The sequence below is a fragment of the Schistocerca nitens genome, chromosome 4 (assembly GCF_023898315.1).
Source record: "Schistocerca nitens isolate TAMUIC-IGC-003100 chromosome 4, iqSchNite1.1, whole genome shotgun sequence".
Lineage (NCBI taxonomy): Eukaryota > Metazoa > Arthropoda > Insecta > Orthoptera > Acrididae > Schistocerca > Schistocerca nitens.
The window spans coordinates 699,568,158-699,581,433 of record NC_064617.1 but is presented as its reverse complement, the minus strand read 5'-3'; the positions used below and the strand labels follow the sequence as shown (position 1 = coordinate 699,581,433).

The 13,276-nt window shown below is 41.9% G+C and overlaps 1 protein-coding gene across 2 annotated transcripts in view; it reads left to right on the top strand.

Moving 5' to 3' along the window:
• LOC126253003 (UDP-glucosyltransferase 2-like) overlaps window positions 1–13,276 on the top strand; it is a 324,067-nt gene that overhangs the window by 34,850 nt on the left and 275,941 nt on the right. The window lies entirely within an intron of this gene.

Here is a 13,276-nt window from a genome sequence, read left to right as displayed (position 1 = left end):
AGAAGAATCTTTTTACCCATTCGTCAAGTGTACAAGTTAGGTGGGTCGACAACATATTCCTGTCATGTGACGCACATGCCGTCACCAGTGTCGTATAGAATATATCAGACGTGTTTTCCTGTGGAGGAATCGGTTGACCTATGACCTTGCGATCAAATGTTTTCGGTTCCCATTGGAGAGGCACGTCCTTTCGTCTACGAATCGCACGGTTTTGCGGTGCGGTCGCAAAACACAGACACTAAACTTATTACAGTGAACAGAGACGTCAATGAACGAATGGACAGGTCATAACTTTGCGAAAATAAAGAAAAACTCTTCGCTTGTGGGGAGATTTGAACCAAGGACCTCTCGTTCCGCAGCTGCTCACGCTAACCACGTTCGCACTGTCCTTGATGTTGATCTTCGCGTGGACTACTCAGTTTGTATATTTTGCTTATTTTTTTCATAGTTCCACACAACTTCTTCCTGTTCTCTCAATTGATCTGTGTTCAGCGTTTCAAGGCCTATCCACTGTGCCAACTTAAAACTAAATCTGAGGGGGGTGCGATGGGGAGGTTCCCTTGTTAGACCCGGTCGAGCTGCCAGACAGAGGATGTTGACTGCTGTGCTTCTGTCGCTGTTCTAGATAGTCCAACATTTTCTGTGGGATTAAAACCGGGTGATTTAGCGGTACAGTCGAGACACGATAGATTGACTGAGTATTTGTTAGACCACAAGCCTTTGCACGCCGATATGTGATCGTGGCAGTTGTCATCTTGGAAGATGGGAGTGTCCAAACATACTCGTCATGAAGATGCGTAAGGAAGGAAAACACTTAGTCGCCGAAAATGTCGAAATAAACGCTTTCGTTTACGTTGCTGATTTTTTTACTGATGAGTCAGATTTAAACACAGATTTTCACAACCACTTTCCGAATACATCAGGTGAATTTCATAAAAACCTAGTTTCAGCAAAGAATCTTAGAAAATGGTTTTCCGAGACTGCCTTCTGAAGCTCTGTGATAATGACAAAGGGGAGATTGAGTCAATAATTAAATCCCAGAAGAGTAAAGACCGTCACGGATAAGATGTGGTATCTAGCAGTGTACTAAAGCACTGTGCTGCATAGTTCTTCAGAAATGATCAGTTTCCTGAACGATTTAAGTACTCAGTACTGAAACCGCTTAACAAAAAAGGAGAATGGGACAATGTTGATAATTTTAGATGTGTTTCTGTATCATGGGTTTTTGCAAAAGTTGTTGACAGGGGTATGTGTATGTGGGTAATTCATCATTTCGGTGTACATAATTTGCTGCAGACCTACAGTTTGGTTTTAGAAGCGGTTTAACAACCGAACGTTGTATTCTTTTCTCTGTGAGGCACTGAATGGATGAAACAAAAAGTAGCGAACACTAGGCCTCTTCTCTGATTTAACTGAGGTGTTCGCTGTTTTTATCACAAAATAGTGCTGCAAGTGTTGTACCATTATAGAGTAAGAGGAACAGCTCACAACTGGATCCTATCATACTTTAAGAACAGCAAAAGATCTTTCTTCACAGTAATGAGAACAACTGTGTGGTTGCGTGTGATTAAGACATGGGTAAGTGATGGTCCGACAGTTGCAGTACTATTTTGTGGTAAAAACAATGTGACAGTTGAGTCCGTGGAAAATAAATTGATGCTAAATCATAGTAAGACTCAATTTTTACAGTTTCTAAACGCAATTTAACTAAAACTGCCATTTCGGTTACACAGAATGGACATATGTTTAGTGATTCTGAGCAGTCTAAATTCCTAGGCGTTTAGATAGATGGTAAGCTGTTATGGAAAGCCAATGTTCAGGATATTGTTCAAATACTGAATACTGTTATATTTACGATTAGAACAGTATCTACCAGTAAGTGATACCTCAGCCCGAAAATTAATCTCCTTTGCTTATTTTCATTCGGTTATGATATAGGCATTATATTTTGGAGGAAGTTCTTCAGATTTGCAATGGTTACTTTTTGGCTCAGAAAGAAGCATAGTAACATGTAGTGTAGCGTCGCCAACGTGTTGTCGACTCTTGTCGCGGAATTCTCACACTGACCTCTCAATATATGTTTTCTTTAATGTCTATTTTTGTTAACAATATGAGCTTTATCCCAAGAATTTCAGCTTTCACTCAGTTAATGTTAGGCAGAAATACAATCTGCATTTAGATCGAATCCCTTTCTCTCTTGTAAAGAAAGGCGTACAGATTCTGTTGCACCCATTTTCAATAAGCTATCATAAGAAGTCTTAGCAGCAGTCGTCATTCTTTCGGGTCTGATATGAAGAATTTCCTCGTGGGTCACTCCTTCTGTTTTGTCAGGAATTGCTGGAAAAAATTAAGCTAATCCCTGTGTTGTGTTGTTGATTACGCCGTTATATATTCAGCAGCATGTCGTCTGCATGATATTCGTTTAAATTTTATTTTATATATTATTAACTTTTCTCAAATCAATTTCATGTTCTGACTCGTTCCATGACCATGAAATTTTGCTTCTCAACTTCGTCCTATGGAACTATATGTGTAAAATAAATAAATAAATAAAATTAATGTTCATAGTAACGTGAATCAGTGGGCTCAAGACATCGTGAAAAACACCCCTAAAATATCGCATAACCATTTCCGAAGTCCGAAACGCCGATGACGTTTGTCACCTTAGTGTATAACCAACTGCTATATGCTCACCGCTTTACTGCCACAACGTACGTCAGTGCTGGAGGGTCATATAACCGCCGGTTACCAAGTCCACACCACCTACAATGCTGCAAATAGGGAGAACAGAAATACGATGTGTCGTCCTTCGTGTTCTACATCTACATCTACATTTATACTCCGCAAGCCACCCAACGGTGTGTGGCGGAGGGCACTTTACGTGCCACTGTCATTACCTCCATTTCCTGTTCCAGTCGCGTATGGTTCGCGGGAAGAACGACTGTCTGAAAGCCTCCGTGCGCGCTCTAATCTCTCTAATTTTACATTCGTGATCTCCTCGGGAGGTATAAGTAGGGGGAAGCAATATATTCGATACCTCATCCAGAAACGCACCCTCTCGAAACCTGGCGAGCAAGCTACACCGCGATGCAGAGCGCCTCTCTTGCAGAGTCTGCCACTTGAGTTTATTAAACATCTCCGTAACGCTATCACGCTTACCAAATAACCCTGTGACGAAACGCGCCGCTCTTCTTTGGATCTTCTCTATCTCCTCCGTCAACCCGATCTGGTACGGATCCCACACTGATGAGCAATACTCAAGAATAGGTCGAACGAGTGTTTTGTAAGCCACCTCCTTTGTTGATGGACTACATTTTCTAAGCACTCTCCCAATGAATCTCAACCTGTTACCCGCCTTATCAACAATTAATTTTATATGATCATTCCACTTCAAATCGTTCCGCACGCATACTCCCAGATATTTTACAGAAGTAACTGCTACCAGTGTTTGTTCCGCTATCATATAATCATACAATAAAGGATCCTTCTTTCTATGTATTCGCAATACATTACATTTGTCTATGTTAAGGAACAGTTGCCACTCCCTGCACCAAGTGCCTATCCGCTGCAGATCTTCCTGCATTTCGCTACAATTTTCTAATGCTGCAACTTCTCTGTATACTACAGCATCATCCGCGAAAAGCCGCATGGAACTTCCGACACTATCTACTAGGTCATTTATATATAGTGTGAAAAGCAATGGTCCCATAACACTCCCCTGTGGCACGCCAGAGGTTACTTTAACGTCTGTAGACGTCTCTCCATTGATAACAACATGCTGTGTTCTGTTTGCTACAAACTCTTCAATCCAGCCACACAGCTGGTCTGATATTCCGTAGGCTCTTACTTTGTTTATCAGGCGACAGTGCGGAACTGTATCGAACGCCTTCCGGAAGTCAAGAAAAATAGCATCTACCTGGGAGCCTGTATCTAATATTTTCTGGGTGTTGCCTTAGAATGTGGTAACAACTCCCTTGAATAATACTGAATGCTTTTTCTCACTCACAGTCGTTTTTAATTCTGTCTTGGAATGGAATAGTATTTACTGATTGTCATATCCTTCATTCAGTTCATCTTTCAATTTTGCTTCTGATCTCGCAGAGATAGTTGAAATATTTTTGTATAAAACTTTCACAAACAGTTGATACTATTGAAAACGTTCTTCTCTTCAGGCTTTAATGACTATTTTATAGTCCAGTTTCTTCTATACCAACGTGGATCCCTTAACCTACTGTCCTCTCATATACGAAATAGGGGTATTTACGAATAGTAAAGACGCTTTACTGGCCATAAGGGCACACGACACTTTAAGATCATCACATAGATTCTAACCATGAGCGAAATAATTTATTTTATATGTGTATATCGAGATAACTGTAAGTTTGCTTCATATGTACAGAGTAGACAACGATTACTCTCGTACATGTGTTACCGTTGTGTAATAAAATAGTCAGAAAGCTATTTTATGATTACTGTATAAACAATTGCCACTCGTGCTTCTTACGTACAGTTCTAAATTCATTTACAGAACTGGAAATACGAGTATGTGATCAATATTGTGAACTACTTTCTTCTTTGAAAAATTGAGAAAACGTATATGTTTGTTCATGCTGCCAAGTATTTATTTTCTTTTAACCTCGAACAAAACATTTCTGCTTTATTTTTCGTTATCCCCAAATCCCCAACCAAATCGCTTAGCTCCGTTCCCACAAATGTTTGTCGTTCTAAACTTCTCAAAGTTCATTTGCATCAGATTGGGTATTATTACAATTACTCAGGATAAGGTCACAAAATACTTCTACGGTTAAGAAACTGGAGAGAGGCACTGACCCATCGGCTGAGTTGGAGACTATAGGATATCTTGATCACAGAGCATATTCCCAAACTGCTACAAGCATATATTCGTTACGAAATCTGTAGTATTCCTCTAATATTTCTTAATTACAAGCTCATCACAAATGTAACAAAAATTTCCAGGACAGTTTTAACAATCTTGACTAAACATTGTTCTAAACTTGTGTGCCGTAACCTAAAACAATCAATAAATGCTGCTACTGTTAACGTTCTTACTGCTCGTCCTGTATTAATATAACTTATATTACCGGATTCTTGTATCTGAAACATATTAAAATCCATAACAAAATACATGAAGCAGAAGAAGCAGGCTCTGGAAGTTTAGGATCTATCAGAGGATGTAACCACTGACCAGTAACGGGAGCAAGTTCCATTAGTGTTGCACACAGTAGAGCAGATATCGAGGGGAAACGTTTCCGAGTCGGTCACATAAAGTGGAGCCTAATGACAGAGTGCAACAGGGTGAAACGCAGAGTCCTGTAGAACCAAACGAGTTCAGCAGCAGGGGCGTTGAGACAACGGCGTCTTGGCGTAGCTGGCGGTAATCCGCTCGAGGCGGCTGCCGAACAGCCTGACTTCGTCTGCTCTGTAGCTGGTTACACTGCCGTCTTTGTAGTTCCCCAAGCGTCTGTCTTGCCTGGCCAGCGTTCATGTTGCAAATTTACCGGCCGCTAAGCCCTTATGCTGTTTCGAATCCTGCCTCGGACATGGATGTCTGTGATGTCCTTAGGTTAGTTAGGTTTAAATAGTTCTAAGTTCTGGGGGACTGATGACCTAAGATGTTAAGTCCCATAGTGCTCAGAGCCATTTGAACCCCTATGCTATACATAGTCTCTAACGTCTTTGTGGCTTCATCCATTGATGGCAATGAAATAAGATTTGGCTGAAGTCCCATAGTGCTCAGAGCCATTTGAACCCCTATGTTATTCATAGTCTCCAACGTCTTTGCGGCTTCATCCATTGAAGGCAATGAAATAAGATGTGGCTGATGTGTTACCAAACCATTCAAACCTAGGTTTGTGCAGCATCCAGCATCCAATCATCCTCGAGCTCTAAAGTGATGGCTGGGTGCCAATGAGACTGACGCCCTAACCCGTGAGGGAGGACTGTATAAAGTTCTCTGAAGGTATTCTGGGATCGTGCTGATGGATTGTGTTTGTCCAGCTGTAGGAGGCGGAGTCTAGATGCCATGGAGCAACTAGGCAGAGCTTTCTCCGCTGATTGATGCTGTAGGGCACATAGTTAAAAGTGGTCAATCCTGTCACTTACTTCTCCTCGTGTAGGCTCTGCGCCATTAGTATCTTTTAAACATCTTTACTAGCTATTACACTGTCTTCCGGTCACCCAGAGAAATTAAAGAAATGTTGTGACCGGTCAAGGATAACCTCGGTCTGATAGTAACGGGAATACAGAGTAGTGCATTGATCGTGACTGGGGCAAATATCCCACGAAATAAGCGTCAAACGAAAAAACTACAAAGAACGAATCTTGTCTAGCTTGAAGGGGGAAACTAGATGGCGCTACGGTTGACCCGCTAGATGGCGCTGCCATAGGTCAAACGTATATCAACTGCTTATTTTTAAAATAGGAACCCCCGTTTTTATTACATATTCGTGTAGTACGTAAAGAAATATGAATGTTTTAGTTGGATCACTTTTTTCGCTTTGCGATAGATGGTGCTGTAATAGTCACAAACATATGGCTCACAACTTTAGACGAACAGGTAAGTTTTTTAAATTAAAATACAGAACATAGGTACGTTTTAACATTTTATTTCGATTGTTCCAATGTGATACATGTACCTTTGTGAACTTATCATTTTTGAGAACGCATGCTATTACAGCTTGATTACCTGTAAATACCACATTAATGCAATAAATGCTCAAAATGATGTCCGTCAACCTCAGTGCATTTGGCAATACGTGTAACGACAGTCCTCTCAACAGCGAGTAGTTCGCCTTCCGTAATGTTCGCACATGCATTGATAATGCGCTGACACATGTTGTCAGGCGTTGTCGGTGGATCACGATAGCAAATATCCTTCAGCTTTCCCCACAGAAAGAAATCCGGGGACGTCAGATCTGGTGAATGTGCGGGCCATGGTATGGTGCTTCGACGACCAATCCCCCTGTCATGAAATTTGCTAATCAATACCGCTTCAACCGCACGCGAGCTATGTGCCGGACATCCATCATGTTGGAGGTACATCGCCATTCTGTCAAGCATTGAAACATCTTGTAGTAACATCGGTAGAACATTACGTAGGTAATCAGCAAACATTGCACCATTTAGATTGGCATCAATAAAATGGAGGCCAATTATCCTTCCTCCCATAATACCGCACCATACATTAACCCGCCAAGGTCGCTGATGTTCCACTTGTCGCAGCCATCGTGGATTTTCCGTTGCCCAATAGTACATATCTGCCGGTTTAAGTTACCGCAATTGGTGAAAGATGCTTCGCCGCTAAATAGAACGCGTGCAAAAAATCTGTCATCGTCCCGTAATTTCTCTTGTGCCCAGTGGCAGAACTTACACGACGTTCAAAGTGTTCGCCATGCAATTCCTGGTGCATAGAAATATGGTACGGGTGCAATCGATGTTGATGTAGCGTTCTCAACACCGACGTTTTTGAGATTCCCGAGTCTCGCGCTATTTGTCTGCTACTGATGTGCGGATTAGCCGCGACAGCAGCTAAAACACCGACTTGGGCATCTTCATTGGTTGATGTTTCACATGTGGCTGAACACTTCCTGTTTCCTTGAATAACGTATAATTAGATGATGTCGTCCAGGATACCGAGCAACATACATAGCACACGTCCGTTGGGCATGTTGATCACAATAGCCATACATCAACACGATATCGACCTTTTCCGCAGTTGGTAAACGGTCCATTTTAACACGGGTAATGTATCACGAAGCAAATACCGTCCGTACTTGCGGAATGTTACGTGATACCACGTACTCATACGTCTGTGCCATCTATCACAATGCAAAAAAAGTGGTCCAACTAAAACATTCATATTTCTTTACGTACTACACGAATATGTAATAAAAAATGGGGGTTCCTATTAAAAAAAACACACATACAGTTGATATCCGTTTGACCTATGGCAGCGCCATCTAGCGGGCCAGCCATAGCGCCATATGATTTCCCCCTTCAAGCTAGACGAGTTTCGTTATTTGTAGTTTGTTCGTTTGACGCTTATTTCGTGAGATATTTGGCTGGTCACTATCAACGGGCCACCCTGTATATAACATTCCTTACGAGTGTGGCTAAACTTGCGCGGGCTAGTCTATACGGACTGATGCCGATCGCAATGTGGAGCTTCAGCATCAACTTAAATACAGGTATTTGGGTAAATCAGCAGTGGATTTTTTTCCTTTACTGACATTTCATTCTCATCGACCTATATGGACGGGGGATGGGCTGTCAGCGAATACAAGACGCCGCTCTTCTGCTATATGACACTACAAATTCTGAAACATATAAAATTGGACACGGTGGTTGACGAAACGAATGTTTGACTTAATAAATTAGCATACACTCAGTTGCATAATTAAAAATATAAAAGGCGGATTTGTTGATTAATTAAGCGATTGACACGGATGAAATGGCAAATGAATGTACCACAGAAGATAAAAGACAGAGGGACAATTGCATAAATTAAAAAATAAAATTAAAAATCCCGTGCGTTGACTGATTAAGATAGAGACGTAGGTGAGTGAAGTGATGAGCGACATAGACTGCCAGGAAGAGTAGCAGCTGAGATGGTGCGTACTCGTTTTACCGAACATCGAAGATAAATAAAATCTATTGACAGAAGCAAAGCAAAGTTTTTAATACACAAAGTGAAATCAGTAAATCCATATATCCTAGCCAAGTAAACTCATTCATTAAGATGAGACTGTGGCTCTTAATTCTATCAGTGTATCATTGACGTAAACTACCGAAAATATATTCGTCAATGAGTTAAATAAAAGGTTAACAACGCCACCAATTACTTTCTTGGTTTACTACTAAACTAACAGCGCCATCTATTAGTTCTTTGGTGTACTACGCCTGGATGATTAAACATCCGAACTACTAAGCTGAGCAGGTGATTTTAATTAAATCTTTAAATTAGGATGTCTTTTTTTCCGTGTTCCCATTTTGATTAAATGAACCCCATATGTTGCCCCAAGTTACACTCACGTTACCCGTGAAAACCCCTTGAAAATTCGTCTAGTACTTTTGGAGATTAGCGTTTTGAAATCTACAGATATGACGGTTTTAGGAAAAACTTTAAATCACGATATATTTTTTCCCGTGATCCGCTTTGGATGAAATAAGGGCTATAGGTTGCTAGAGCTATGCTCAACGTACCGGTGAAAACCCCATAAAAATTTGTGTAGTATGTTTATAGCTTAGCGTATTCAAACAGACAAAAAGGCAGGTACGACAGTTTTAGGTAAAACTTTAAATCGCCATACCTTTCTTTTCCATGGTCACATTTTTATTAAACGAAGCCTTTGCATTGCCGCAAGCTACCCTCAAGTTACTTGGGTTTTCACAAGTAACCTGAAACCCCATAAGAATTCATCTAGTAGTATTGGTGTTTAGCATGTTCAAACAGACAGACACGATGGTTTTAGATAAAGCTTTAAACTACGATATCCTTTTATTTCCGTGATCCGATTTAAATGAAATAAAGTCTATACACTTTCCGAAGCTAAGCTCAAGTTACCAGTGAAAACCCAATGGAAATTCGCGTAGAGGTTTTGGAGATTAGCGTGTTCAAACTGACAAACAAACAGACACGAAAGTCTTACAGTTTTTTATTAGGATAGAGCACGAACTTCTGGAGTACTCTGCATTCGAACGGCATCATCTTGCTACTACGTATAGTTAACTCATTTCGTAAGCCACAGCAAAAAATTGACAGATCAGTGTTCACTGTAAGCACCTCACAGCACTCCACGATGCAGTCAGAACTCTTTCGTTGAAGAATTTCGGATTTTTCAGAAATTTTCGCACTGATGGTGCACAAGTCAGTCCACATTGTGCCGCAGCTCGGACAATACTTTAAACTCTTTACTGTTTTATATCTTTTACTATTTGCAAGTATATCTAAAAGTTAAATCTATCTACCATAGGGTAGTGAAATTATTCTTTTGCTATAGGGTATCATTGTATTCGAATGATTCCACAGCTAATTAACAGTTCGTCCTGTAAGTACACAACAGGAAAAAATTTAGTAGACCCTTTTAGAGGTTTCTAATTTACTCAAGATTTATTCTTCCAACAGTGCATATGGAGCACATGAAATAAGTGCATTTACAGATCAATACCAAAGCTGTTCTGACGTGCCAAGTATCAACCTATGCAGAAACACGCATATTAGTGTGTGGTGTAGCTCCATGGGCGGCAATGCAGGCACTGACACCGGCTACTAGTCGATTGTTCAGATGGCGAATACTGCCTTGGGACATGTTATGACACGACAGCTTGGCCTTTTAACGTAGTTCTGCCACAGTTGTTGGCTGACGAGTCGCACGAGTGACTTCTCGTCCCATCGTATCCCACACGTGTTCGATTGGAAGCAAGTTCGGAGATCGTGCTGGCCAAGGAAGCTTTGCACGTCCTGCAGAGCACGTTGATTTTCACGAGCAGTGTGGACGAGCATTATCCTGTTGGAACAACGCATCGCCTTCCTGTTGGAAGAACGACAGAAGAACGGGTCTAACAAAATCCTCCACATACCGAGTGCTGGTTAACGTCTTCTCCAGAAAGACCAAAGGTGAACGACAGTTGTACCTCATCGCCTATGGCGGGGCAGTGCGCCTTGGACGAATGCACTCTACGAGACAGGGCTCACCAAATCAACGTCGTACGCACAAACGACCATCACTTGCATTCAAACAGAATCTGCTTTCATCGCTGAAGACGACAACTCACTAGTCCAACTTCCAACGTCACCAGTCAAACCGATGCTGTAGCGTTTGAGGAAGAGGGCTAGAGGTGAGCTTTCTCGCAGTACCAGTGCTAATAACCAGTTCGTAACATTTCGCCTTGACACGTCTGAGCTCATAAGCCCTCTTATCTGAGTTGTGGTAGCGGTAAGATTTGGCATTGTTGCCCTTACGATCCTGGTGGGCGTCTGTGCTGCGTGGACGTCCGGAACCTCGTCTACAGGTGTGAGAATGCTCACGTGACCACTGGTATCAGCATCACTGCACAATCAATGCAGTACGTCCAAACTGTGTGGCAATTCTCCGAAAGGGCCATCCCGCCACTCGGAAGGTCACAATTTGACGCCTTTCAAACTCGCTCAGTTGGTTGTAGGAAACAAGAGTGAGTCCCCGCGGCATCTTCACACATTTAAACCACAGTTAGCCTTCTGATTGTTTTTTTCTATATTGTATTTCAATTCCCCATCGGGGCGGGCTGGCAGCAGCATTTGCGCTGCTCTTCAGCAGAAAGACATAGATCATACAATAGAAGATATAAAAAATAACATATAGGAGAAAACACGGTGTACATAGATATAAAAAAAGAGGGGAACATTATGAAGCCTCTTGGCTGTGAGCACTTCCTATTAAAGCATAGACACAGATGGCGCTCTGGTACCTATGCCACTACGCTATCTATTGGCCGACGACACTGAAACCATTATGAGTACATCTGATGTCCCCCAGGTGGCATATGCCGTCATCGGATCAAAATCGACGCCGTCTTTGCAGGTGTACTATTTTTTTTTTCCGGCAGTGTAGAATGTATCCATCTGATGATGAACAAAATGTTCGAACCCGATAATGGCGAGAAACAATGAAACTTTTTAAAAACATATCATCACTTATTCTTAAAAAAATGGCTCTAAGCACTATGGGACTTAACAGCTGAGGTCATCACTCCACTAAACTTAGAACTACTTAAACCTAACTAACCTAAGGACATCACACACATCCATGTCCGAGGCAGGATTCGAGCCTGCGACCGTAGCAACCGCGTGGTTCCGGACTGAAGCTCCTAGAACCGCTCGATCACCGCGGGCTGCTCACTTATTGTGCCACCACGGCAACCTCATAACAGTTTTTATTCTAAGCAGGAAATTTATCAAAGAAATTCATGTTACGTTGACAGACACAAACAGAATCTTGGTTTAGCTACCTATAGATCCGATAATACCAACACAATCAGTGCCCGTGTTTAAGTTATCCGTGGCTGGTTCCCGGGCTTAGACTGTGACCTAATTGGCCGAGGGCAGCTACCGCATACCCACCACGTGAAGCGTGATTGCCGGCCGAAGTGGCCGCGCGGTTCTGGCGCTGCAGTCTGGAACCGCGAGACCGCTACGGTCGCAGGTTCGAATCCTGCCTCGGGCATGGATGTGTGTGATGTCCTTAGGTTAGTTAGGTTTAACTAGTTCTAAGTTCTAGGGGACTAATGACCTCAGCAGTTGAGTCCCATAGTGCTCAGAGCCATTTGAACCATTTTTTTTGAAGCGTGATTTCGAGATACGCACGTCTAATGGAACTTAGTGTGCCAGTCCTGTGCACTCAGTAAAAACACTGGCGGCATTGTGATGACTATCTTCCTCCTGTAGCAGACATAACTAAATTTTCAGTTAGTAAGCGTGCTTACTTAGTACAGCTGGAATTCATATCATTGCTGTTACGCAGATTTGCATAAAAGGGAAGTGCCGACCAGTTCGACAAAGTTCACTTGATTGTCTCCATGTGATGCTTCCACAGACTGTACAGCGTGATTCAGATCCACACCGCAGGTCAGTTTTCAGTGCAGCACCAGTGTTTATGATGTTGTATTATTACCCTATTTGATTTCAACGTCGTAACATCTGATTCTTCGCTTCCTGATGATATCATAACCATTTTGTCCATGTAAGTAACGTACATCTTGAGATCACAATAAATAAGTTTTCACTGTTTTTTCAGAGGCAGCTCTAAGTCATGCTTGTTTCTGGGTTCTAGTCATCAGCATTTCGTGCAAGCATCAGTCACATCACTACCCACTCTATCAACCTTACTTTTCCGATTATTCACAAGATAACTGTTTATAACACCTAGGAGAAAGAGGGAAACGAACAAATGGTCCAGAAGAGAAATTGCAGAGGAAGACGTATTTCCAACTGTAATAAAAGTAAAAAAGGAGATGTGTGCTTCCCTCTAGATATGCAAATGGATGACGCGTTAAAGGATTTCTTTGAGACATTGTCAAACATGTTGCGCCAACAGGGACGCGTATAAAGTGCAGAGGATGCCTTTATCCAAAAGATCGTGTCAAATGCATAATGATATTTATGTATGTGGCTGCGACGAAGCAACAACGTACCCTGGTCTCACTTAAAGTCTTCGTAGTAATACGAAACATGTCATGATGCAGTGAGGTGCACTATCTAATCAAAAGTATATGCGCACCC